Here is a 23,212-nt window from a genome sequence, read left to right as displayed (position 1 = left end):
CTTCAAAAACAGCACCGTTATTCCCTCGCTATTAATTTCATGTAGGCCTAAATTGTTAAACTATTTTACTGATAAAATCGTCAAAGCAGCGCTGACAACATGTTTCTGTGCGAGTGTGTGTCTGTACTGTATGTGTGTGTACGTTTGAGAGGGAGAAAAAAAGAAGAAAAAATAAATAAAAAAAGTTTAAGTTTTATAAGCACAAATGCTCGCCTTGCTCTGTTCTGTGATGCGCGTTTGTGACGTCACGTAATACGCAATTACGTTGAAAAGGTCACGTTTGACGTGTTTACAAATGTGCGGAAGGAGGACCATATACACATATTAAAATGTATTTGTGTCAGTTTATTGTTTAAAATGCCCATTTCGTGTGCGTATCATGGGTGTTTTAATATTAAAAAGACTAAAAGAAAATTTTCTTCAGGACAGAAATTTTTCAAGGGTGACCTTTTCAACGTAATTGCGTATTACGTGACGTCACGAACGCGCATCACAGAACAGAGCAAGGCGAGCATTTGTGCTTATAAAACTTAAACTTTTTTATTTATTTTTGAAATGACCGATCATTTCGCTAGATAAGACCCGTATTCATCGTCTGGTATCGTTTAAAGCCCTTTGAAGCTGCACTGAAATGGTCATTTGGACCTTGAACCGTTTGGGGCCCATTGGAATCCATTATATGGGGGAAAATCCTGGAATGTTTTCATCAAAAACCTTAATTTCTTTTCGACTGAAGAAAGAAAGACATGAACATCTTGGATGACATGGGGGTGAGTAAATTATCAGCAAAAGTTTTTTTAAAAGTGAACTAATCCTTTAATGCTAGGGTAGGAAATTTCACAGAGGCTAGCAATAGCAAGCTAGCTTTGAAAGCTTACGATCCCACCCTCCCTTCAGAGTGTCTCCAAAGCCATGCCTCTTCTGCAAAGAGCCAGGAGGAGAGACAGAGTTTTTAGATTACCTCATGTCTTATTCACTGGTGAGACATAACAATAATAAGGAATGTGAATAATGAAAAAAAGTTTTTTTTTTTTTTTTTTTTTTTTTACATTTTGCAATAATATGTCTTTTTTTTCTTTCTTTTTTTAATAAAACCTTTTTCACTTGTTGGTTCAAGAGGAACTGCTAATGTTTGGCATCTATTCTCACTTTCTCTGCACAATGAACACGCTGATGATGACATGTTTGTTTTTGCAAACAAGTTGTGTAGAGGTATGCAAATGTATATATTGACAAACAGGTAGGACATCCTATATATATATATATCTACCAAGATAGGAACACACTTTCAACCAGTTTCTGGAAAAAAATTCTACCCTAGCTTTAAGGGCCATACACATGTAACATTCTTGCATGTACATGCTGTAACTCATCAAAAAAAAGAGATTTTAACTTTTGATGCTGTTCACAAATAGCGATCAGACATTCTAAGCAGAAAAATGTGAATGCACAGGTGCAAAGCCTAAGTGTTTTTGCAGAGTGTCTTAAGCTAAATATGATATGCTGATATGCTCACACAAAAATCGCTGCAAAAGATGCTTTCCAACAGGTGTTTTACCATTCGTTGTAAAACTGTGGACCTATTTTTCTAAACGCCTCACACCCGTACATTCTTCCGTTGAGAGCTTGACTAATAGACACTCCAGCCCAGCGGAGTAACACCGTACCTCACAGCACATCCAATACAAGTCAATGGAGTTGGACAAAAACTACGATAAAACCTGTTGGAAAGCATCTTTTGCAGCGATTTTTGTGTGAGCATATCAGTGAACACCCCTGACCACTCGGTGAGTTTCACGTCTTTGTAAACAAAAGTTTAATGCGTTTTAGGAAGGATTGTTCCAGTGCACCTATGCAGCCATTGTGGAGGTGGGGGGTGCTATCACAGAAACCAAAAATTCTCGGGCCAGCAGCATGTGTCCAAATTTCAATCTTAACCGTTCTATTTCATCAGAAACGATCTGAAAACAGGGCTTTAAGTGTAAAATATCGAACTTGTCCTTTAACTGGGCACTCAAGTAAGTTTGTGCGCACTAGGAATCATATTTTTTCAAATAAAGACATGGTGACTCTCATTTTACATTTAGCACACAGTGTAAATGACATGAATATGCCAGAGGGCAACTGAATATAGCCCCAGCATAGTTTGAAATCAAGGGTTTAAAGTTTGTCGATCATGTGTCCCCAGTAAAGCTGAACTAATTCACACGGACTGACTGTCTATGCACACTTCAGAATATCTGACAGCTGGATTCGACTACGTCTGCAAGGATTGTGAAATTAAATGTTTTTTAAATATTCAAAGATTTGTTTAAATGATATAAATGCGTATATTTGCTGAATGCTCATGGTAAATGAGAAAGTATTAAGAGTCTTTGCCTTTCTGTTACAAATAATATAAAAGCAAACACTATAATACTTTTTCGTAAACAGTTTACTTTGTGTTCTATCCAACAACAGGTTCTATCCAGTAACGTATTAGACAAAACTGTTAAACAGAGACCATAAACTAATGAAGACGAAGAATAAGAGCGCTGTGTGCTCAGGGTCGCCCGTAAAAAATAAAAGTCAGCTTCACTGGGGACACATTATCGTCAAAATAAAAGTCCTGCTGTTATGAGGACATAAAAGTTTGCGATCTCTAAGACTCGCTTGAAAAGTAGAACGTGGACGTCTTCAAGATCGATCACGATATAAAATTGTCAGATTGCCCACCCCTACGTTAGAGTTCTGAAAAATTAAAGATATCAAACGGAAAGGTACTATGAGGTTACTGTTTTTTTTAACCTGTGACAACATTGTAAAGATGGAGCTTGGTGAAGGCAAGCTTCCCCTTCCCACACTTCATATTGAAACTGGCCATTACCTCATTTGTGGATACAAAAGAAAGAGGATTTAAATGTCCAAATAATTAATTATATACAACACATTATGAAGCGGTTGTTATAGTTTAGTAGGTTTGTCATATCTTGATGTCACACTGGTTTTATAACATGTTAAAATTGACACTTTCGGGGGGTGAGCAAAAACACAACGTTTTAGTGTGGGTCCTAAAAGGTTGAAAAAGTTAGAGAACAGACGCTACACTTAAAGGGGTCATTTAATGGTACATGCACTTTTACAAGTTGATTGTACTGAAATGTGTGTTAGCAGTGCCTGTACTCATCCATCATAAAATGATAAAAATCCATCCAGTGTTTTTTTATTTTATTTTTTTATTCTTCTTATATGTGTCCTCCCAACTCTGTTCGATTTTGTGACATCACAAAATCGACGCCTCTCCCACGATGGTTGATTGACAGTAGCGTTTCAACACAGACCCGCCCTCGCGCCCTCGTGAGCGAGCTGTCAATCATAGCCCGCGCCGACCGGCGCGTTCATTGTTGATAGCTGGAGCACTGAGTAGAATGGCGTCTAAGCGATTGTGGTGTTCTGTTCTTGGGTGCAATAAGGAACACAGCATCATTTTGATGTTCATAAATCCGAAACCGCTGAAGACGCAGTGGCTGAGTTTGTTTTTGAAGGGAATATTCCCCACGATCAATGTCAATGCTTTCATGTTTGCGCGAATCATTTCACCAGACTGCTTTGCATTTCACCAGAGTTCAGTAAAAAGCTGGTTATTTGCTAAGAAGTTGCTCCTGAAAAATTCGTGTTCCTGCTGCACCTCCAGAAGAACTGAAGTGAGTGTAACGTTTTATTGACCTTTATATTAATCTTTATATTAATCTTTGCAAATCGCTAGCACGCTTCATGATGAATGCGGCTATTTTTACACTCGGGGACATTACGGCATGTTTTCTATGTATGACGTTCTCAATATAATTCATAATCCCATGTTTATAATAAACAACGCGTTATGGTTATTGTGTTACAAACGGTGTACGCACAGAACAGAGGGGCGGGGTGAGCAAAGCTCATTATCATTTAAAGACACATGCACTTAAACGGCGTGCTGAAAGCAGAGCTATTTTTGACCAGGTAAAATTTGTGTTTTCTTACAATACTAATGAGAATTTTTAATTAAAGTATATTACAAACTTTTAATTTAGACCCTAAAGAATCATATTAGCTTGTACAAAAATGACATTATATGACCCGTTTAAAACCTGAAATTGTCTGCTCAACAATGCAGCGTTAGTGAGGAGCTGACTGACGAGATGATGACGGAAGATTTAGGTTTGAAAACGAAATGTAAAAGCACCTATTTAAGCAAGTTTGTCATTGTACTGTATTGTTTTGTTTTACATTAAGATTAATAATGAACCCACAAATCATATTTTTCCCTTATATTATAACTGAGGATGACATGGGCCCTTACGTTTTTAACACTAACCCATTCAAATGATTTGACATTTCTACGCACACACACACGCACACACACACACACACACACACACACACACACACACACACACACACACACACACACACACACACACACACACACACACACCTACACACACACACACACACACACACACACACACACACACACACACACACACACACACACACACACACACACACACACACACACACAACTACTACTATATACTTACTTGCTTCTGGGATTGGGTACGGGGAATGTTTCCCATGTGTTGGTTGACTTTGCGTAGATTGCTGATCAACAGGTGAACCTGATCTTCAACTTTGTTTTGTTTGGAGAAATGGTCCTCCCTGAGAAGGTGGTCTGGTCTGCTTTTCTGAGATGGGCTCCTGAATTTGCCAAGGGGCTACAAGAATCAGAGAGTAAATTTACAGCTTAAGACAAATGATTAACTAATTGTAATATGTCATTTTGGTTTTGACATCCACACTATGGATTTTACTATGACATATTACTTAACAATTAGTTAATGGACACATAATGATACCTTTGCAAATCATTAGCTTTGACCCATTGTGGTAATGAACACATTAATTGACACTATTAGTTAATAAAATATATTATTATGGAATTAATACATTATAACAGATTTAATTAATTACTATTCATATATTAATTCATCTATTAATCATTTAGACTCCATATTAGTTGCTGATGCAGTAATAATTGTGTCATACATTAAATCATGATTATCTGTGCATTAGTTAAGAATGAATTAATGCCTATTAGTGCACCCGTATTGTAAAGTGTTACCAAAACTTAATATATATATATATAAATAAATTTTAAGCATGTTAAGGAAATAAAATAAGATAAATCACGTTCGCACCACATGACATTTTTTAAGGCTACGACCAATTCATCTATATGAATAAACACTCAGTATTTATGTGTACACAACAGTCTTAATGTTAGAACAATTGCAATAGATATTATTATTTTTTGTATTTTAAAATTGGCATGTCGAAAATCTTTTGACCCTTTAAATTGACCCACTAGCACATTTTACACAATAAAGTGATCTAGAATCCACGGCAAAGGACACGTATGGCCACTATTATGCGTGTCATGTGGAGGGCTCCGTAAAATTGATATAAATGAATGCATTTATTTCACGTAGTCACGTTTCCCCGACTCCCCCAACAACAGCGGCCTATAACCGGACAGCTGGCGCAGTGCGCACGTGCAGTTCAGTCAGAAAAATGTGCGCGGAGGCGACATTCCTATCACTACTTGTACTTTAAATATATATATATATATATATATATATATATATATATATATATATATATATATATATATATATATATATATATAGTTATTATATTTAAGTCACTTTTAACTACATTATTAAAGGTACTCTGGTAGTTAAATAGTAGGCTAGGTGGAAAATCGCGCCAGTTCACAAAAATCAATTGCTGCCTCACAGAAAAAAAACGAGAAAAAAAAAAAAAAAACACTAATAAACAGTACACCAATATCTATTTATATTTTCCTTACCTCTGTTCACTCATCGTCCACAGCAGGTGTGTCAGGATGTTGAAATGTGTGCACTGTGTGTGCAGTGCCCAGCCCGCGCAGTACAACAGCTGGAGAGGAAACGCGAGGTCTTTGATGCCTAACTGTGATTGGTTAGGAATTATTTTCAAATTGATGCCTAACTGTGATTGGTTAGGAATTAATTTCAAATTTCTTGGGTTACCTGCAACATTCTACAATTTTTTTTTACACACGTCAATAGGCTAAATTGATTTTATTATTATTGTTGTTCATATTATCATCAGTATACTAATAATAATTACTGCGTTTGTCTGACAGCTGCACTGTTATGAAGCACAACTTGATAAATAAATTATGGGTGCAACTAATCTGGAAGAAATTTGGAGAAATATGCCTTTATTGTAGGTCTTCCAACGCTTCCTACAGGATCAGGTCTGTAGCTACTAGTTCAGCTAAACACAGTACTGAGAAACACATGCTACATAAATAATGAATTACTTATAAAATATATAGTTTACGCTTAACTTCGTTCAACTTTATTACATGTTTGAAATAAATAATCCATAAAACAAAATGCGATCTGAGGCGCCCACGCTAATAATTTCTGTTCCACTCGCCTGTTGGTCGCCCCGCCCACGATATGGTCTCGTGAATATTCATGGTAGCTCCACCCATTGGAACCAAATATTTCAGGAACCGAATATATTGTAACACCGGCCAGCAAAAGCAGGCGGCCACGTACCACAAAAATACTGTTCTCAATAAAAACCTTTCTTTATACTACAAACCAAAAAAAAAAAAATCCTTAAACAGCAACAACTGATAGAAAAGTTAGAGAGAACTCACACACTCCATTGGAAACACACTCACTCAGACGCCAACTCTGCCCACTCACTCAGCACATGCGCACAGAGAGAGAGAGAGAGAGAGAGAGAGAGAGAGAGAGAGAGAGAGAGAGAACCACCTATCCGACTCCTGTCCAGCAAAAAAGAAGCCAGAGAGAGCCCAAACACCTTCCTTTGTTCGCTTGACCAGGTGACATGGCGGTGGGGAAACCGCCCTCAAATGGCTTAACCAGTTTTCCCTAAACTTCTATAAACCTTATTACTTTTTATTTTTTTCTCTCTGTATATGAGATATCTGTACCACTCACTTTGAGACATTTCAAATGACACCAAAAACATAATAGTCAATGATAAACATTCACATTAAACCATGTTCTTGTGTGAGTTCTTAGTATTTTGTGAGAGGAAGTGAGGTTGCATGCCAGCAGGGCCCTTTTGTCTCTAGACCAGGCCTCAACCAGTATTTTCAGTCTTAGAATACCACTGGTATGAAGAGAAGTGTGCAGTACATTTTCAAAGCGAAAAAAATTCCAGAAGCACTGCCAAACAAAGTTACAACACAGAGAATGAAAATTGATTACCCAAAGTAATTCTTTCCTCTTGAGACAGTGTGCCAGTTATGCATTGGACATCCTGCACTAGCAGAGGCTGTACTAGTTACCAAAAAAGCTATGATTGTCAGCATGATGGGCTTGATAGAAAGTAAGTCAGAGAAGTATAACTAATGTAAAGAGCTATTGTGATCAGTGATGGCTAGTATTGTGATGGGTTAACATCAATATGATTTGTGTTTTACAGACATGTCCACAGTGCAACATGGTGTATAGGTACCAGGAGTGGAAAGATGGTCTTCACAACTTTGATAACCAGATTTTTCTCACCCTTGAACTTTGTGTGTTTCTCAGAGAAAATGTTACTGTGAGTATTAATCTTTTCTCCTTAAGATTACTTGACTATGGGCTATATGGAACATTACATAATATTTTATTTATTTATTTTTTTTTATTTTGAAGTTTCTATCCTTAAGCAACAAGAACATGTGTCTCTGTCTAATCTCAGACTTATATGTGTTTGCTCCACACTTTAGAACCATGTGTCTGTGTCAAGAGTTGTGGATTCATTGGAGGGGTTAAGAGGAGAGAAGTTTCATCCAGGAGTGTCTTTGAGTGTCACTTTGAGGCTTTGTGCGACACAGACTACACTTACTCCTGTATCAACTGTGGATTTAACCTATCTGTGGTAGTCATGAATTTACACAGGAAAGGTAAGTGACATTGTGATTCTTTTGTGTGTTTACAGTGCAGAAGTGTTGCTTTTCCCTAATGGTGTGATTCATTACAGTCAGTGACCTCAAAACACCCCCTGATGACTTCAACGGTGAACATGACATTGAGAGTTTTTGGAATTCTGTTCATCTTGTGACGATAAGTCGCATTTTTTCCAAAGTGAGTTATGGTGATTACTAAATTTCATCAGATTCTACATTGTAAACACAATTTGGATGACAAATAATGCATCACATTTTGTAGGCAGTGCAAACAACCCTTTCACTGTCAGTCCAAGCTATGAACAGTGGCGGATTTAGCAAATCGGGGGCCCAAGGCGAAGGTAGGCTATGGGCCCCTACCCATCCAATCTTTTAAAGAGAACGAAAAAAAATGTACCGACTGAATGGTGGATAGGCAGGTAAAGCTAATCTACGGGGAAGTAAAGGTTAGAGAGGAGAAAAAAACGTCCCCTTTAAACCCTGCATACACTTCTTTACTCCTAAACAGAAACATGTTACAATGTTTACATGGTACAATTTCTGGTAAGCTGTTTTTTTTTGCTTGGCAAATTTCACCATTTCGATTCAATTCTTGTGATTTGATTCAATATTGACTCATTTGGATAAATATTAGGTAACGTTTCACTAGACAGGCGTTACTTTTTCTCAAAAAAAAAAAAAAAAAGCCCTATCAGCTGGTATAATTTAAGGTTAAAATAAGTAATATAGTACACATATTTAGCCATATACTCTCTATAGCTCATTTTTTCTAGCCAATTAAATGGCTTTCCTGAGGTAAATGTTATGTGACGATTGTTCTCCAGCTGTTTTACCTCTTTCCGCGGTTGAAAAACACTTATTGATCGATATTATGAATGAGGAATATACATTTTGGTAAGTTATACGGTAGCTTTCAACATTGTTAATTAATTCGTGTTTATTTACTATTAGGTAGAGATGATCAGTTCACGTGCCGTTATAGGAATCTGTCACGTCACATTAAAACGGCAAAACCGTATTTATTGTTTGAATTTCGTAATAGAATTGACAGAATCCGAGAGCTGAGATTTTTTTAAATATCATGATTCATAAACTGCTCAGTTTTGTCAGTCGATCTCCGTGTCCTCTTTGCTTCACGATTTTTCTGTGCTTTGGACGTTGTTGTTCCTGATCTGTATCCCCAACAGTAGCCATAAAAAAGTTTGTCATCTTTGGCAGCGTTCCCAAATATCAGCGTCTTTTCACTTTTTTTCTTTTATTTGAGCCGCTTGGGTAACTTCGAAACTTAAAATTTTCGCGTTTATACTCGTCTTGCTCTGGGGATCAATTGCTCCAGTCCTACTGTTAGGCTACTGCGTGCTGTTTATCTTTCGCGCCGCGCACTTTTTCGGGCTTTTTGCTTTCCTCCCGCTTCCTCCTTTTTTCAGCACCGCTTATAGCTAGCTTCGCTTCATTTTTACTCTGTCTACTACTCTGTACACTCTGTCTGTCAATCACTTCTTTTTCTCCGTCAGTTTTTTTTGCACAGCCTTGTCACTTTCGCAGATGCGCAGTAAGTGAGATAATGGAATAGTCCAATGTTGTGAGGCGGGGGGGCCCCCTCCTGTCTGCGACACTAATGATTGATGCCATTTTCCGCAAATGGAGTTTTAGAAATATATAATAAAAAAAATTTTTTTTTTAATTAAGCATAAGTTAATAGGGCATTTTGGGGGCCCCTAGGTAGCTCGGGGCCCAAGGCAATTGCCGACCTTTGCCTAATGGTAAAGTCCGCCCCTGGCTATGAACACAGCTATGAATCCCTGGATTGGGAGTGAAACGCGTCGAGGTGGCACTGTTCTCAACACAGAGTTCAAAAAAGTGAGAACATGCCCCTCTTCAACTGAAGCACAGCTGAGCAGTGTTACTGAGGACCATCTGATGGATGAGTTGGCAAAAGAAAAGGTGATGTTGCCATGTGATGAAGTTCTCTGGGTTTGAGGGGTAAGAAAGTGTCCAGTAAATTGTCTGTTACAGTTTGTCATAAATATTATCAGGTTGGAGTTGTGAGAAAAGTGCAGGTATCACTGCCATGGCTACATGAAAGGGTGCACTGTGCTCATCCAGCTTACGTTGGCCCTTCGCACCATTGTGGGCAACATTGTGCAACACTTACTGCCATCAGCAACCTCAGGCCCTGCAGAACATTGTAGGCAGCCAGAGGAGATCATCCCCTCCAGGAACAGCTGGTACATAAATGCATGGCTTATTTGACAGAATTTCATTTCTGTCATTTAAGTAATTGAAGGATTTTTATTTTTATTTTTAATGGTACTTTTAAATTTGCATGTCTTTTTTGCTTTGTCTTACTTGTAGGTCAGCTATGTTCTGGATGAGGGTAGGCCTGCCAATGAAATTATTATTAAGGATGGCCCTACATGTTTGACCAGGGAGAACCTGTTCTCTTTAGGTCTAAACAGGGAAATGGACTCAATGGTGGGTGAAAGGTTTTGTTTTTAATTTAGTTTAATGTCAACAATTATCATCCAGTGTTATTCATGTTTGATATCATTTAAAATGTCACAGTGTAACTGGTACGATTGTCTCATTTACAAGTAAGTAAAACAAAAGGTAATAAGGTTTTTTAAGAGTTTAAAGATAACTGCCACACAAGGAGGGTTTGGTTTTTAGACAAATGGGGCCTCCTATTTCTGGGACAAATGGGGTCAGTCTGCTGCCTGTCTTTCGTGTCCCCATGAAAAGGAGACACAGCACTTTGGTAATATTTTCTATGTTTTACTTTTTGGAGGTACCTACACTCCTAGCAAAGATTAAAAGGGTTTCACAGGATGGTGCAGTGGCCACTGACGTTTTGCAGGCATGTGTTCATATTCACTTTAATGTTGATGAAATGGCTTTAAATGACTCCATATTAAATCATGTATCATATCTACAGTTGCCCGATGACATTCTCCAGAGGATCCTTGTCTTCGTGGTTCTAGAAGACGGCTGCTTTGCAATCCTGAGGCTGGCTCTGGCATGCCAGAGATTTAACAACATAGTCAGCCAGGAGCATTTTCAGCAGGAGACACACTTCAGATGGCTTGATGGTGAGTTCAATAAGTGTGGTTGATCAATCTTGTTTTTTGTCTAAACAATTAGGCTAGGTCAATCTCACTCTCTTCCATTTCCCATACTTGAAACTTTTAACAGTTAAAGATTTCGTCATTTATTGTCTGAATTGTGTGACTGTCATTGTCATTTTGATATTGAACAGGTGTAGTGAATTGGAAAAGACTTTCAAAGAGACACTGTCAAAGCTACAGAAAGCCATACACCTTCTTTACAAAGACTGTGGGTCTGGCTACCAGGGAAATGGACAACGGGGAGTGCTTTTGGGGTTTTACTCTTCAGATGACAACCCTGGCTACTGTAGCTAGCAGTGTTGCCAGATTGGAAATGTCCAAGTATCGTACCAAAAGCTCAAAATTATCGGATTTGGAAGAAAATTATCGTACACGAGTCAACGACTTGAAAATGACATCCCAACCTGCACAAAGTCATTTCTGGGAGTCAAGAAATCTCCGAACGGGGGGGTGTTGTTGTTCGGTTCTGATTCGGGAGTATAGATAAAAGCCCGCCTGCACTTACAGTTGATTGGTTGGGTCCTTACATGCGCTTCATGAGGCACACTAGCACACACGCAAGGTCTCTCACTCCCTCTCTATACACGTTCTTCCCCCGGTAAAATCCACTGCTAGATCAATGAGAAGTCCTATTACAACGACCATCATTTGAAGTGTCACACAGTTCTGAAATTATCGTACATTATAGGATTTTTGCATTATTGATCGTACATCGTACAGAGGTCGAAATTATCGTACAAATACGATAATTATCGTACATCTGGCAACAGTGGTAGCTAGGATTGCTTTTTAGACGATGATGGAGGTCTTGAACAGTGAAGTGTGTGTGCGCAAAGTGTCTTTGCTGTAAATTATGGTCACTTGCAGTTCAAGTGTGTTGTCAAAATAGTTCTTTTTTTTCTTTCTCAAAAACAAATAAATTAACTGTGGAAATTATTCTTCATTATTTTACTGTGGTTGATTTGTAAATGTTATTTTGCTTTAAATACAAAATTCTGAATACAAATTTTTGTTCATATTTTTCATTTTAATAACCTATTTGTTGCAGTATGGTCACTTGCAGTTAATGTGTGTTGTCAAAATAGTTGATTTGTACATGTTATTTTGCTTTAAATACAAAATTCTGAAATTATTTCTACTATAATATAATAAAATTATTATATTAAAGTCATAAAACCTAAAAGCTCAGTATACCGCTTCAATATTTTGCGTGAAGAGTAGGTCAGGTGACGTATAAATGCGCTTGGGTGCAGTGAAGGTTGAAGGTGACGTATTTCCGCTCTTGAGTGGAGCTCCACTCGCCCGTACGTTTTTTTAAAAAATGTTTTAAAAAAAAATGTTTTTTTAAAATAAAGCTTTATTAAATTCTTACAAAATACAGACAGCAAATTTAAGAACAAAATACAGATATAACATATAGAGAGAACAAAGCAAAACAGAGAAAAAAAAAAAAAAAAAAGAGAATATTTCATGTAAACAGTTTTAGGGATTTACAGATGTCAATAGTTCTTAGAGCCTTTGTGTTTTTTGACAAAGAGATAGTCATCATATATTGTTCAAGTTCTTTCTTCAGTAGAAAGAGTTCAGGCTTTCTATTAGTGAATTTGCTCTTGTGTATATGAAATTTTGCTAAAAATAAAAACAGATTTATAAAATAAAAGGCTGTTGGCAGAAAGAGCAGTTAACATTTATATTAGACTTGAATTTTGATAGATAATGTCTTGCAGGGTAGAATTTGTGTATCAGTTTAAATGAAATCTCTTTAATTTTATTTGTTAATAAGAACTTTTGAGGTAAAGTCCAAACTTTATTCCACTCAGTATCAGCCACAAAATTAGACCAATAAAACGTGGCTGGTGGGATAGAAATTAGAGCATCCTGAAACATAGATCTTATCTTGGAGTTCAGACGCTTACCAGATGAAAAGCAAACCTTACCAAGAGAAGACTGACACACATCAGGAGGAATGAATGATAAGGGAGGAGAGCTGTAGGAGCACCTGAATAACATGCACAGACCAGATGGGATAGCATCAAATTGTTATTGGTACATTATATTTCCTGAGAAATTCAGAGTAATTGTACAATAAGCCATCTTCTTTGAACAGTTGACTAACCAAAACAATTCCGTTGCTAAACCAAATATCCAAAAATAATGTTTTGTTTTTATAAACAATATTACAGTTATTCCAAATAAAACAGCTTTGTGGAGAGAAATTATGTTTGCAAATCAATTTCCATGCTAAAAGAACCTGTTGATGGAAATGAGAAAGTTTCAGTTTTATTTTTGGAATGCTATAAATCGCATAGCAGCAGGAAGTTAAGGCCACCTAAATTTGAGAATACGAAATGAGAAATAAAATGCCAAATGGATGTGGGGTTTTTCAAGTAGTTTTTGATCCAGTTTATTTTGAAGGTGTTATTAAATGTATTATGTATTTTTGTACGGTGTCCTTGAGTGCCGAGAAAGGCGCCTTTAAATAAAATGTATTATTATTATTATTATTAAGTGCACCAAAATCGATAAAATTCAAACCACCTTTGTCACAGGGGCTTAAAGTGACAGATTTTCGTAGGTAGTGGGTTTTATTCTTCCATAAAAAAATTGTGTAAGATTTTGTTAACTGAATTACAAGTAGTGTTATCAACATGTAAAGATTGAGCAGTATAGGTTAGACGAGAGATTCCTTCAGCCTTTGAAAGCAGAACTCTGCCCTTCAAAGACAAGTCTCTCTGGAGCCAGTGATTAAGGATTTTTGTTTTGTTTTCTATAATGGGAGTGAAGTTTATAGCGCATCTGGATTGCTCATTTTTAGTGATTTGAATACCAAGGTATGTTACATAGTTTTTTTACAGGGATTCCATGAATTGAGGCCGCCAAGCAGGCTTTAACAGGCAAAAGTTCACATTTATTTAGATTAAGGGAGAGTCCGGAGGCTTTAGAAAAGGATTGGATGGTGTCGACTGCCGCCGATACTTGAGATGCATCCCTGAGAAATAGAGCAGTGTCATCTGCAAGCTGGCTTATGAGTATTTCTCTGTTAGCAATGACCAAGCCCTTTAACGGACTGAGTTTGATGTGTGAACTAAGGAGTTGTACAGAAAGGAGAAATAAATACACTGATAGGGGGCACCCCTGCCTCACTCCACACTTCAGGGAAAATATGGGGGAAGTACCGCTAGCAAGCTTTATAGAACTATTACTATTGGAATATAACATCTGAACTGCATTGCAAAAGAATTGACCAAAGCCAAATTTATTCAAAGCCGTAATAATAAAATCATGTTCCAGGGTGTCAAAAGCCTTATAGAAATCGAGAAAAAGAATAAAACTGTCATCTTGTACAAGTTCTGAGTAATCCATTATATCTAAAATTAATCTTATGTTGTTAGAAATATGTCGATTCTGCATAAAACCAGATTGACTCTCATCAATGACTGTATCTAAAATAGGTTTTACTCTATTTGCAAGAATCAGTGCTAGTATCTTATAATCATTATTCAATAAAGAGATTGGTCGCCAATTATCTAAGAGCAGAGGGTCCTTTCTTGGTTTCGGAATCTGATTAGTCCCTGACATAAAGTGGGAGGGAGTGCACCCCTATCAATGCTTTCCTTAAAGACTTCCAAAAGAAATGGGGCTAAGCTGTCAGAGAATTGTTTATAAAGCTCGGCAGTAAGGCCATCTGTCCCGGGGGACTTGTTTAGCTTAAGATACTTTATAGCATCTGTGACTTCATTCAGGGAAATTACCCTGTCACAAAATTCACTATCAGCCTCACTCAGCTGGGTGATATTATTTACAGAATTAAAAAAGGAAAAAGCAGCTTGAGGGCAATACTTGGAAGAGTAAAGTTTACTGTAAAAATCTGCACAATATTTCGCAATGGTGCTCTGATCATTAGAAATTGTCCCATTAATATTTAATTTTAGAATAGAATTAGTGTTGGATTGATGTTTCTCTAGTCTGAAAAAGTAAGCCGAATTCTGCTCACCTTCAAGCCACTTTTTGCGAGACCGGACAAATGCTCCTTCAGCTTTGCGCTTATAAATCTCATCCAACCTATGCTGCCAGTCATTTTGTTCAGTCTTATCAGATTCGCTGAAAGCCTCTATCAGTTTGGAAGTAAAAAAAAGTAATCTTCTCTATTACCTCTGTCTCCTCAGCCCTTCTTCTCCTTGCCAACTCAATGCAATATTTTCTAAAAAATTTACCAAGTTCATATTTCAGAAGCTCCCAGTTATTACAGAATATCTTTTCAGCTAAAGCTTTGTTCCAATGTTTTATTAGATCATATACTTCGGTAATCACTTCTTTATGCTCGAGGATAGTACTGTTAAGCTTCCAGTATGAAGACTTAGCACTAGAGGAGGAAGACAAAGGGACAGTTAAATGAATTGTTTTGTGATCTGAAAGTGGCGTAGGAAAAATATCTGTTTTAACTTCCTTCAAATCTTTTGAAATAAGCCAATAGTCGATGCACGAGTGACTGGTCTGTGTCTTGTTGCACCAAGTATATGCTCTTTGAGCTGGATTGCGAGTCCCTCCAGGAATCAGTCAAATCAAATCTTTGTGCAAATAGCCTTATATGTGAGGTAGAGGAGTCTGAACTTCTAGAGGACCATCTATCCATACTGTTGTCCAACACAGTGTTGAAGTCGCCACCAAAGATTATGAAAGAATCTGGATATTTGGATAACCAGTGCAGCAAACGCTCTTCCAACTTGTCAAAAAAGATATTATTCTCTGTTTGATAGTTGAAGCCATACACATTGACTAGAATGTAAAAAGACTGTGCAGCTTCGAGTATTAAAAAAATGTAATGGCCATTTTTATCAGAGTCAGAGATCAAAATTTTCCCATTAAATCTGCGTTTCAGTATTCAAACACCTGCAGCCCGCTCTGTGCCATGGGACATCCACAAATCATCACCCCACTGCGACCTCCAGAAAGATTTGTCTTGTTCTGTTGAGTGGGACTCTTGTATAAAGCAAAAATCTATGTTAAACTGCTTGCAAAACAAAAATACGGCTTTACGTTTAATGTTGTTTCTTAAACCTCTCGCATTTAAGGAAATAATAGACAAAGACATAAGGATAAAATAAAATTAAAAAAATTTAATAAAATAAAATAAATAAATAAATGAAAGATTAGACCGAATAAGCGAATGAGTAGTTAAGTTGAAAACCTGTGGTCACTTAAGAGAGTACTGTAGAAGGTGAGAACTGCAAACCCTATGGGGGAAATATGAACTTAGAACATAGCAAGAAATAGTAGTAAGTTAAGCTAATGTGGCATATGTACCATCTCAAATAATTGTACATTTGAAGAGAACAAACAAATAAACCTCTCACTCTTTATAGAAAAACAAAACAAAAACCTCGCTCAATAAAAAGGCAGCTCTGCCAGGAGCAATAATCAAAGTGCTGCATACCTACTTAAATTAAAGGGCATATTTAGATTATCAACAAAAGTACAGCAGTTAAATTCTAATCGGCTCTTTAGCGCGATTGCATACAAAATCAGGTAATAAAGAGAAAAAATAAATAATAATAATGTGAAAGATATAGACAGCTAAGCCATATTGTACTCCAGTTTGTACCTTGTGCCATCACAGAACCAGTCACTGAGGTGGAAAAATTTCTTTACCATTCACGAACACGCGTCCTCCAACGAAGAATGCCAGCTTGTCCTCCTTGCGTGCTTTATCCACGGCTGGCCAGAGTCGGTTTCTCCGGGCGCGGTCATCAGCTGACAGGTCCTCCGCCAGCTTCAAGTTGTTGTCTTTCAAGAAGGTTGACTTCTTGGCAGAACGCCAGACAGCATCACGGTAAATCCTGGATGTAAATTGTATAATGACTCCTCTGGGTTGGTTGTTGCTGGGTTTCATGGGGCCGAGGCGGTGTACTGTGTCAACGACATCTGGAATTTATCTTTTGCCTCCGGTAAAACAGACTGACAGACCTGGATAACTTCTTGCCGCAAGTATTGCTTCTCCTTCTCGGCTCGGCCGTAAAGTTTAAGATTCCAACGGCGCGAGTAGCTCTCAAGATGAGAGATGCGCCTCTCCTGTGCTTCGGCGTTTGTCTGACATTTTTCGACTTGCGTTTCCATATTGGCAATTTATCTCGGCACAGACAGCATCAAAAGACTCTTTCACAGCTGTGATATGTTTAGTGTTCTCTTGAACAGCCTTTTTCATCTCGGAAATCACTATGGAGTTGCCGCTAACCATTTTTTCGAGAGTATCTGACCTCGAGTTAATCAGCTTGGTAAGTGACGAGAGCTGGGAGAGAACGGTAGATGCTTCTGTGTCCATAACTTTTCTTAGCTTACCAGAAGGAGAGGCACATGGTGTGATAGGGAGAGAAGGAAAGACTTCTTACATGAGGACATGTTGTGATGGGTCAGAAGTTGCTTCCAAATAGTCATGCATGGAGTCGATATGAGTATTTTTAGCGTCGGCAGGCTTATCAGGAGTGGAAGTTGGCTTTGCTGGTTGGCTAACATTAGTAGTTTTTTTACTGTATTTTTACAGTATGCAAGTGCTGAATATACAGACATTCAATACTATACAATATTCAGTACTATACTACTGGCAGTGTATACAGTAGCCTATTTATTCACCTTTACTATACGTTTTTCATAATTGCAAAATTAATTTACTATGTGACAATATATTGTTTTTCTGTAACTGCATGCTTGGATTGTGTTCTCCATTTTTTGATGTACTGTAGTGTCTAATGAATGATCTGTAGTCTTTATATTTTGACTGATGCGTGTAAGATCTGAAAGCATTATTTGATTTGATCTCTGAATGTAGTTTGAAGATTTGGTTTTGTGTTTAAGCTTTTGAGAAAGTGGGTGATGGTTTTGAGGAATTAGTTTTAGCAATTCTGTGTCCACGTGTGGTTTAGACTTCCTACTGTCATGCTCATTACAGCAGAGGCAGCAGCTGCTTACACTAAACTGTGCTGGAGAAGAGGGTTGGAAACTAGTCTCAGCCTCAGACATCACACCCACGCTTCAGGAGTTTCCGTCTGTAAATCGACATCTAATTAATTGTTTGACTTCTACAAGATTCCCAGGAGACGTGTGTGTGTCTCGTTTTTTAACGGTCTGCATGCCATGAACAAAGCTGTCGTGACGCCAAACCCCCATCACATAAATGCTGGATTTTCAAAAGTATGTGAAGTTTTAGACACTGAAGGTTTATTCACTCATCATCAACTTTACATTTTCAGCCCATAAACATGACGCTTAATTTAAACTAACCGAGATTGGTTGCTTTACTTGTGAGTCAGACGGCCTCTTGATTGATGCTTGGTATATATATATATATATATATGTGTGTGTGTTTTTGTTTTTTATGTAAAAGAATAACTATAAAAACAGACACACTTGCGGATTAATGATGATGATGTGTCATGCTCAGCTCTGTTTCTTTTTAAATGTATTAAATGTATTATCTTTTATTTAGGATGTCCCTCTTTTACTGAATGCTACTGTCCTGTTTTATCTAACATGTTAACATAAATTAGGACTGTAACAAAACTTTATACTTTTTTTAAAAATCAAACCAAGATACTTGCACATCATTGCATGAAATTGAATTATCACATGAACAGGTGTAATGCAAATTTCTATTGTAGATTGAAATAGTTTGTATTATAGAATTTAAACTTTAACAATTTGATTAGACTTAAACCATGTACAGCCACAGAACATGTTTCTCAGACATCCAGCTCTTGAGTAGTGACCACCCCCACATGATGTACATTTGACCTGTCAGTGGAGGCTTTTTCCTGTCAGAAAAAAGTGCAGTAAAGACAGTGCTAAGTTTAGCTCCACTGTGGAGCTAAACTTAGCACTGTCTTTACTGCACTTTTTTCTCTCTCCTCACCGCAACCGCTTTCCCACGTGTAGTTTCAAGCTGCCAGCGTTTGGCATCTCAAATGATCATGTGGTCTCTGACAACCACACACCAGAGACATAAATACTGCTGTATTGAAGCAGTGCTGTTCCATTCATTCAAAGTACCAAAGCACGATTGAGGAAACATGGAGACAAAGAAGTTTTTCGTTTATTTGTTCACAGTTTCGGCATTCCTCTTGCACGGTAAGACATTTATTTATTTATTTCTCTTTAGGTCAACGAAAAAAAAGTCAGTGCGATACAAATTAACCAAACTTTGAGTGTCTTTGTCTTAACACTGGTAGGCAGGATAAACGCTATAAAAAAATGTTTGTTTTTTTATTAGATTTTTTTTTTTATATTTCACTGTATTCCTTTCTTTATCCCCCTAAGACATCTATGATTAACAAGAAACATCTAAATAAACTTAAGGATTAGGAGGATTTGGGATTCCTGATTTTAAATATTATTATTATTATTATTATTAGGCAGATAATTTAAATACTTCAGCATGCTGGAGAAAGTTGGGTTCAGTGGAGTTTGGTGATAAGCCAGAATGGTTAGCAATTGAAAAAGCTTCTTGTAATAAGACTTCTTTATCTTTAAAGTATCAACGGAAACAGTTATTTATTTCTAACTTAATTGAAGTGTGGAAACAAGTTAAGGTATAGCTTATATGAAAATTCCTGATATATATGTGGATACTCCAATTTTTTGTAATCATGCTTTTCCTCCAGGGTTACATAGGCTAAGCTTTTTTTTTTTTTTTTTTATGGAAACACATGTAAACAGTTCCGGATATGTATATATGTAGCTCTTTTGAACAGCTAAAACAAAACTTAGCTCTTGTTTCTGCACATTTTTATTTGCCCATTAGAGACTTTGTAGGAAAGCACATTCCAGATTTTGACGTTTTGAATTTGAATCCCACCTCAGAGAGAATTATTAATGTACATCCCATGAGTGGTAGTGTGTCAAAATTGTACACATTACTTCTAGAAAAGGTTGACAAAAACACAGAGAAAATAAAACATGACTGAGAAGAGGAAATTGGTTTTAATATTCATGAAAACACGTGGAATGAGTGCTTGAGAAACGTAGACATGTTCAGTTCAGACCTTAATAAATGTATCCCACGATTTATCCACTCTATAATAATTGTAAAATGTCACCCTGTTTTATTCTTTATGGTCATGTAGTAAAATTCAGTCATTTTGGTAATGTATATTTCATTTTCTTTCTGAAGCGCATTCTATTGATCTGGAGCCTCAGTCTTGCATTGGACTTTTAGGAGCAGAGAATGCTTATTGTGGTAAGTATCAGACAAAGGCCATTTCACTGTGTGTGATGCTTGCAAACATACTTATTTTACAGATGTGGAAAGCAGATTCACTTTTGAGATGTGGGTTAGGGAACTGGGAAATATGTTGCACTTGGAAGAACTGAGATTTATATTAAAAGATAAACCATCCATTTTCATTTAGATTTAGAAACCAATACGACAGTTCCAACAGGTGTGGACTGAACAAGCTTTATGTTAATATTATTATTTTTTTTTTATTTTTTTTATTTATTTTTTTTTGCTTCACATCTCCTGTAATTTAATTGAACTGTCTGATTATACATTATTTAAATTCCGGCTGTTGCCGTTTACCAGGATAACAGATTGTGTTCACTCTGTTGCTCATGTACAAAATGGTTTATCTAGCTGTTTGTTTAGCTCAAAGTAGCATGTACAATGTTCCCGCTTACGTTTGATGAGTTATTTATCCTGTATACTATAGTTACTGTTTTGGTGGCATTGTGCGTGTGTGTTATTTGTGTTTTTACGCTGCTTGTTTGATCTGAAGAGAAGCATTTTTAGCACTTCCTCTTTTATTATTTTGTATGTCTGTCATAGACATTACATCATTTTCTGTTGATTTCTTCTTCAGGTGTGTCTGGTGTTGATACAGACAGAGTGTCAGTGATGGAGGAAGACTCAGTCACTATATGCACTGGTGTTCAAACAAACCAACAAGAAAAGATAAAATGGTATTTTAATAACACTAACATCGCTGTAATCACTGGAAATCTCAGTGCTATCTGTACAGATGTTCAGTGTAATGAAGGTAATAAAGTTAATAAAGTTACTGAGAGATTCAGAGGCAGACTGAAGCTGGATCATCAGACTGGATCTCTGACCATCATGAACATCAGAAACAGACACTCTGGAGAATATACACTAATAATCATCAACGGCAGCGACAGTGAAAAGATCTTCAATGTTTCTGTTCATGGTGAGTCATTATGTTTGAAATCATATCAACATGTTTATTATAGCAGTGACATTCAGAGCTTTTTCTCTTGATCTGCATCATTGAACATGTAAAGCCCACCCATTGGCCCAACGACGGAATCCAACGGAGGGCGAAGGAATAATGTGTGTATGTCTTTTCAGCACTCCGGTGAAGTTCACTTAAAGCAACACTAGTTAGCTTTTCAACCTCCATAATATATTTCCAAGACCCTTGTGATGGTACATCGACTTACAATAGGTTGAATGACACGTCTGCCATAGCCTGACGGGGTCTGTATCGCTTTTACTGGCACTATGTAACTTCGGGGTTCGGGTAGTAACCAGAGCACAAAAAGAACTACAAAATTCGACTGCTTTACGGCATACGTCACTTCCCCCACCACTTCCTCAAATGTGGACGTGAGAAGAGGCCAATCAGCGTTTGTTTTCGGCTTTCGTGCGTATGTTTTTGTCATGGGGGCTGTTTACACCTGGCCACTTCATGCGTTTTCTCAGATCGGACGACGCTACTGGAACACGCATCACCACAGATGAGCAACGAGCATATCAAGCCAACGTGCAAACTATCGCAGATCAAAGTGAAAGTAAGTCGCAGACGCTTAACACACAATCATCATCATTAAAACAAAGTAAAGAAATGAAATGATCTTACCAGGCTTACTGCTCTCTCTTATTGCGGTCTTTGATTTTGAAATTTTAGCTGATGATCAATAAAATGACTTTCTAGACTTGCTAACAAACACTCGTTTCTCTTACGTGTTTTCTGCGTTGTTTTATTGCCTAGCTTGCCTCACGAACTAGTTTGCCAGCTGAACTGTGTTGTGAGGTGTATTTATAACGTAGTCCTGAGGGATATCAGACGACGCTGTTGACGTTGATTCTTGCGATTATCATGAGAACAGTTTTCAATATCTCACATTATCAGGACATAAATAAGCCTAACGTAAAGGTTGTAAATAGTGTAAACGAGCACAATTTGCAAACTATTATGATAAATTGCAATAATCATGTCTAATGACATCATAACGGCCAATGTTATGAAATAATGCGACATACATTTAACTTTATTGATGTCATCTGGCATTTGGTAATGTAAACGTTAAACACCAAAATTTGTGCAAAAAATACAAATTAAATTATACAGTAGGCCTAGACTATAGGCTATTTACTTGTGATTTAGCTGCAATCATGTACAAACGTTAAGCCAGCAAAAGCGGTATAGGCTACTTTATTATTATAACACTTGACATAAACTTATTATTATCCTATTACCATAATCAGTAGTTCAGTAGACTATGCAGTAGCCTAATATTTGTATGAAATCGTGAAGCATTACCTAGTCAATATCTTCGGAGTCTATCTGTGCCTGTTCCATGCCCGACGCAGGTACCGGTGTACAGGGATATTTACGACAGTGCAAGTATTCCACAGCGACTCTAGGGGTCGCTGTTTGACAAAAACACAATTTCTACATAGTGTTGCTTTAATTTATTGGAATTTAGTTTCAATATTACTTTAGCTCTATGCGTAATCTGACTCCAATTTCAAATGATAATCAAATTTAGATTGTATTTCTTATTAGAAAAAAAAATACATAAATTACTCAAAGATGACTCTAAAAGTAAGCAATGCCTTCCTGACAGAGACACACAGTGGTGTGTGAGTGTTTTTCCAAAAGGAGAACACTGAAACAGCCCTGTATGGGGGATAATCCTGGTAAAGGGTCCCTCAGACTGCTCTGTCACCCACCCTTAAATACTCAGACCAGAACAAAAGGGTTATACGAATATTGTTTAGAGTTGTTTTGGGTCAATTCATGTACCCCAGGGGGTAACGCCAGGTTTCGAGAGATATCTTGAAGAGACATCACCC

General features: G+C 37.2%; 2 protein-coding genes across 3 annotated transcripts in view; both read right to left on the bottom strand.

Annotated features, from left to right (window-relative positions):
- LOC309476055 (uncharacterized protein) overlaps positions 1–23,212 on the bottom strand; it is a 298,593-nt gene that overhangs the window by 176,055 nt on the left and 99,326 nt on the right. The window lies entirely within an intron of this gene.
- Positions 1–23,212, bottom strand: part of LOC309476077 (uncharacterized protein) — a 143,080-nt gene that overhangs the window by 51,303 nt on the left and 68,565 nt on the right. The gene's annotated exons all lie outside the window — the stretch shown is intronic.

Source organism: Leuciscus leuciscus, assembly GCF_965113295.1.
Source record: "Leuciscus leuciscus genome assembly, chromosome: 15".
Lineage (NCBI taxonomy): Eukaryota > Metazoa > Chordata > Actinopteri > Cypriniformes > Leuciscidae > Leuciscus > Leuciscus leuciscus.
Note: the sequence above shows the minus strand (reverse complement) of the source record. Positions and strands in the feature narration are given on the sequence as shown.